This window comes from Nuphar pumila, chromosome 16 (assembly GCF_984573655.1).
Source record: "Nuphar pumila chromosome 16, dmNupPumi1.hap1.1, whole genome shotgun sequence".
Lineage (NCBI taxonomy): Eukaryota > Viridiplantae > Streptophyta > Magnoliopsida > Nymphaeales > Nymphaeaceae > Nuphar > Nuphar pumila.
In genome coordinates this window covers 81425409-81431727 of record NC_143264.1, presented here as the reverse complement: position 1 = coordinate 81431727, position 6319 = coordinate 81425409, and the positions used below count along the sequence as shown (strand labels likewise).

The window sequence follows — 6319 nt, the reverse complement described above, 5'->3', positions numbered from 1 at the left end:
AATCTCGTATAGAGCGATTTATCCCCCACTTATATGAAGAATAGAACAACTGTTTTGAAGGTTGTCTATGACAAGTGTGAGCGCTCAAAATGATGTCTATGAGAAGTGGGAGTATTCGAATAATCTTAGCCTGTTGTTTTTTGCAATCTTGAGTGGCTTAAAATATTTGAGGTGTTATCTCTCACTGCAAGACAGTGGAGGAATTTCTGAAATCCATTGGTACAAAAATTATTAGTTTTATACGAGATTTTATCTCAGGCCATTTGGATAAGAAACTTCATTATGGGTCTTGGAATAGTGGACTCTATTGAGAGACCACTAAAGATCTTTTGTGATAATGAAGCAACTGTGTCCTTTTCAAATAACAACAAGAGCTCAACATCGTGTCGACACATGGAGTTAAAATATTTTGTTGTTAAAGAAAAGACTGAGAATCATCTGGTATGTATTGATACAATTGGGACGAAGGAAATGACTGCGGATCCCCTTACTAAAGGGCTAGCACCGGGATTGTATTCCCAACATGTAAAGGGGATGGGTCTTTTTTATTCCTTCTGATGTATGACAATACATTATGTGATCACATTTGTGTTTATGTTTTGATTGTCTAAGGTTTTGTGTTATTGTTGATTTTGCATAAAGAATCTCTCATATGGGTTAGAGAGAATAGCATAATAACAATATTAAAGGACCAATAGAATAGGTAAGAGACCAACCTATTCATAAAAGGTAATTTCTTTACATGCCTAAGCACTGAAGGTGAATTGTAGCGTTGTACAAGGAAATATGACATTTCATAAAGGGGTGTTCATATCCTTGACTCATACGATTCATCCTTGTGATAAAGGGTGGCATGTGAACCCACATAAAGAATTAAATCGAGATAACGGTATACACCTCGATTTAGTACACTTTTGGTGTCAATGGGTCAAGTGGGAGAATGTTGGACATTTTGGGTTACGTGTCCAACCCACAGTCTAACCCGGTTTGACACCTACTAGTGGGTCACGTAAGTGGCCAAGTAATGGAGATAGTGGGTGGGAGTTCCGTGAATGTGGAGAGACCACATTCACGTAACTGCCTAATCTCCCATTACAAATAAGGGGTTAGGAGCTACGAAGATGATGAGTATTCGTAGCATCTCTCTGCCCGAATTCTATTCCGCATTCAGACTTAGCGGAAAGGGTCCTGCTCACCGTCGACCTAAGGCCTGGGCTCATTGTGGGCGTCGACCGGCTGAGGAGAACGTTGAACTTCCTACACGGACAATGCCGAATTCAGGTACGCTCCCTGTCATGTTGTTTTTTGCAGGGTATTCGTGAACATTGGGGACCTTCAGCAAGTCGTCGTTCTTGCATCTCTGTAAAAGAAATTGCCATTACCATTGATTGTGAAGATTCCACTATTGACAATTGTTGAGCCACCAATGATTGGATAGCCTCCCAAAGTTTATTAATTATGTTGGTCTATAAGTGCACATCTTGCTTCTAATTGCTGGTTATAATGAGCCATTAAAATAGCTTTGATGCCACTCTTAGATTTTCAAGGGTTTGATAGAATAAAAAATAAGGCTTCATTTAAGTTCATGGCAAGAACACGAATAGAGAGGGAAGACGGTGATTCTCTGGCGGGAGCGGATGAATAGCCCCTGCCAGACCGGGTGAAGGGGGAAGCAGGGAGGAGAAGGAATGGAAGGGGTTGAAACAGTGAATGGAGTCATGAAAGAAGTGAGTAGGGGAGCTTCGTGGGCCAATGTAGTGGCCAGAGGTAACAACCCTCTCACGCAGACTCTGGAGGTGCATCAGAGCAATCACAGGCCAAAAATTAGAATCCCAGCAGGTAGATATAATCAGCTTGTCGAACCTATGAGCCTCACAGTGCTAGCGGGCTTTCTAGAGAGCCTTGTGTTGGACATTCGGATTGGGTCCAACCTAGAGTGACCCGGTTTGACACAAGCCACACTTAATGAAAAACATAAGTGGAGAGGGGGTTACATGAATGTTAATGGTTCACAAGCATGAATGCATGCATGTAACACCTACTCTTTCTCCCCTATATAAAGAGAGGCATGGTTGCTGATGAGTGCAACCAAGGAGCTCTCTCTCATTTAGGTTAAGGGTCCTGCTAACCTTTCGACCTAACGGCTTGGGTCATCGTGGGTGTCGATTGGCTGTAAAGAACGTCGAGCACCCACATCTACGCAAGCTTCATCTGGATTGACTATGGCGGCTTCCGGTATGTTTTCATACTCCATGATGGTTTTAGTCGACAATGGGTTATGGGCCCACACCTTGCTTTCGTTGTGTGTGTGGGTGCACAGGCATACTTTGCCGACGAGCAGGGTCTCTAAAATCTGGTTTCAGTCAGGTTTTCAGAGCTTGCATAGAGCCATGTCCAACACCAATGAAAGATCAATCTTTGAGTCTTTGTCGGCCATTGCAGGGAAGGACGATAAAGAGCAACAAAAAAGTAAGATAATAACAAAATAAATAGAGCTTTCACAACTAAGGCTTTGATACCATGTCACAAAATATAAAAGAGTCACAAAGTGACTAGCAAATGCACAAGCACTCAACCAAAGAGCCACTAATGGGCAAAAATACAACAAGCCACTAAGTGGCAAAAAACACAAAGTGAGAGAGAGAGGGGTAAAAAATATAAATCTTCTTATTGAGAATAGCTTCCAAGAAGCTTAACAATACAATGAGGGCATGCCCCTTTATTTATACACAACATGGGACCCAAGGAGGGGCTCCCATAGAGTCGTTGGAGGGGACCAACAACTTTATGATGGGACCCCTCCAATGATGAAAATGAAAAAAGAAAAAAAGAAATGGAAAGATAAGAAAAGAAAAATATATTCCAAAGGAATATGCGTATTACATGAAAATAATTATTTTACCCCTAGTGGGTATTACAAAATAAATAAATATATATATAGGAAGTACAATACAATTTAACAATGCAGCATTATAAAAATCATATCATATCGCACGGTATAATACAATAACTCACAGTATTTAGAAACCATAGAAGATAAGTACCAAATTAAGCAAAAAGAATGACTACGGTATGGATGTAGAGTGCACGTGTAACACAGCATGAAGAATTTTACTCAGCCATCACATAATTCACTTATCAAATCATTTCTGAGGCAAGGCATCTTCTACATAAAAAGGAAAGGCAAACAACAAAAGAACAAAAAGACGACATTATCCACAGCAAGGTGAATTTTCACGATGAACTAGTCTGATTATGGTGATGAAGATAACAACCAATACTAAATTTGGAATAAGGCAATTCAATCAGAACTTCCCAATCGAAATAATGTAATTTGGAATAAACATGCATGCATGCATGTGCATACATACACACAGAATGAGACACGTCTCTCACACACAAAATGTACTGAGACATTCTAAAAGTACCAAGAATCAATTGAGACATACACACAGAAAAATCCAAAAAGCAAGATCCTTGCTCTGCAGAGAAAGTAACTCACCCCAAAGCCTAAGTAAATAAAGCATATGTGGAGAAAATCGGATAGGTTGCTTAGCGCTTTCCCAGTCTGTCTTATCTTCACACTCACAACTAATGACATGAATGGCTTCTTTGAGCAGAGAAGTGGTAGTAGCACCTTTCAGGGTCCTACCATCCTGAAGAAGGGTAGATGCCACAAAAACAGGGGACTGCCCAAACTTCTCCAACTTCTGCTCCAACACGTGAGCTGATTTGTCACTTTCAATGCCTACACAAATGCTCAGTTTAGTATGGTCCTCTTTCAAAATAAAAAAAACTAGGGATCATAGTCTAGTTATAATGAAAAAAATAAGACTCAAGGACCGGCATCTAATACGATCACCTTACAGTGGTCCAAATATTGGTGAAAACATTCATGGATGGAAAAAAAAGAGTGCATTATTCTACTTTCCTACTTTTCCAACATTTTTCCATATAAATGATTCAAGCACACAAAAGCTTGAATGCAATCAGAAAAAAGAAAATAAAAAACAGACACAAGATGAGAAATTGCTTAATGGATGACCTGCATTTATATTTGCCACTTTCAGATGAAAAAATGAGATTTGGTAGACAGAAAAAAAAGAGCAAGACTGACTCTATAGTCTATATATAAAAAGACAGTGTTGAGCATAATTTAATCAAAATAGAAGAACTCACCTTCAATTCCCTCCTTAATGGCCTCTAACTTCACCTTTGTTGCACCTGCATCACCTCTCAAGAAAGCCCTCTTTTTCTTCTCCTATTTGGCCTATGTAGCTTTTTTTTTCTTTCTTCCCAGGCTATATCCAAGCAGCACCATTTTGGCCAACAATTACAAGTCCTTGTAGGTGGCTTCTTTGTTTTGGGAGCATCATACACATAGAGTGTCAGTCTTCTGAAAATGCACCCGATGCCAACATAAATAGGATCTTGGATTCCATCCAGGCCTTTCATGCTGTTCTGCACCACAGCATTTAAGATCATTTGCTTGAGCCAAAAAATTCAAGAAAATAGAAAAATCAAAGGAGCGACTGAAATATTCATACTACGGATGCTTACATAAAAAACACAATGTTCCTATTAGCATATCGATCATGTCTGTCAATACCATCGAATCTCTGAGGAAACTGAACATAACAAATTTTATTTTCCAACAATGGGTCCATCATAAAACACATAGCCTCTCGAAGAGCCTTGTTGTTGTTGATGTAATGATCACAATCCAAGTTCAACATATAAGGTGCATTTGTGAGCACAGCGGAGACTCTAACCTATAAAACATATTGCCGGCAAATAGTCAAAACAAAGTTTTTTCTTTCTTTACTTGAGAACAAATAAAGCAACAGTGATTTAGCAGGGCATTCATTGCACCAGCCTTCTTGTGGTGATTAAACCCAGGTCTTTTTCCCTAGAGACATACAGAAGACGTGGCAATTCATTCCCTTCTGTATCTTGCCCCCCACTTTCGCCTAGAAAAACCTGCATTTCTCCATGTCAAAAGAGAAATAAGAGATGGATTACAAAAACTGTTTTTTCCTAGACCGTTAAATGCACACCTGAATCATTCCAGGGTGATCTCGAACATTGTTTCCAGGCCAAGGAGTTCCATCCTGCATTGTCCATCCTTTCTCAGGAACCATCTGAGCTTTTGCAATTAAAGCATTGATCCGGACCTTGAATTCCTCATACTCTATGTTTATCCAATTGTGAATTGACAATTCAGTTATCCAGACTAAAAAGGAAAAAGTAATGCTATGTCTGCAAAAGATTATTCTACCATGCCTTCATAGCCCTTCGTTCCTTAACAAATGATGCCAAGACCTTGTCCTTTAGATAATCAATTTTCTGTGCAAAATACCACTCTGATTCCTGGGGCTCAATGTTGAATTTTTTGCAGAGAGGGACCCATTTCATTGCAAACTCCGATATCTCTGATAATGCTTCAAATGTCTGCATTGCAACGCCATCATCAGAAACATAGCAGGATCCTTTGTCCAGAGGATAGTCCACAGCAAGAATGGACAGAACAATGTGTGTTGTGACAAGAGGTGGCTCCTTTAAAGGATCCACAGTACTCATAAACAAGTCCACTGCTGAAAGCTGGGAAGGCTGACTTTCTTTCTCGTATGTGAAGGGGAAATAGTTAGATGAGTATCCAACTTCACCAGACAAACAACAGAAAAATACAGTTGCATTGTGCAACACTCACCTTAAAGAGAGCCTATCCAGATAAGTTTCCCTATCAATTGGAAGCCACTTTGGGAACTGATCAAGAATCCAAGAGATGGCAAACCAGATATCACACATGATTGATATCAGCCACAATGCATAAGCATCTAGCACTGGATGTGTAACTCGATAATGAAAAAAGAACCCAACAACTACAAGCCGAATTATGATAATCATCCTGTAACCAGCAGTATGTATATGAGGGCGCCCCTCCTTTTTCGGGGGAAGGAAATATGAGCCCGACTTTGGTCCAAAAACTAATTAAGGCACAATAACTTTTCAAAGTGAAATATTAGAAAAATAGAAGTTTCACGGGTCGGGTGTGGTTTTTGACATCTGAACACATACCCAGATCTGGTCTCATCTAGATCCACTCCTATCAAATTCATACCTGGATCCAGTGCCGTTACTTCATACTCGGATATGGATCTGGATCCACCAGATCCGACACCCCTTCACAGCCACCTGTGTGATATTCAGTTGTGTTTTCTTTTTTTTTTTTCACTACACCAGCACAGGGCTCTAGGTCCAAAATGTGACCCGTCCAAAACCCGGTTCTCTCCAACTCCAACCATGGAAAACGGGCAGA

General features: G+C 40.0%; 1 pseudogene; it reads right to left on the bottom strand.

The window, feature by feature from the left end:
• Positions 1 to 3185: 3185 nt before the first annotated feature.
• On the bottom strand, positions 3186 to 6094 carry LOC149813822 (putative cellulose synthase A catalytic subunit 6 [UDP-forming]; annotated as a pseudogene).
• Positions 6095 to 6319: the final 225 nt, after the last annotated feature.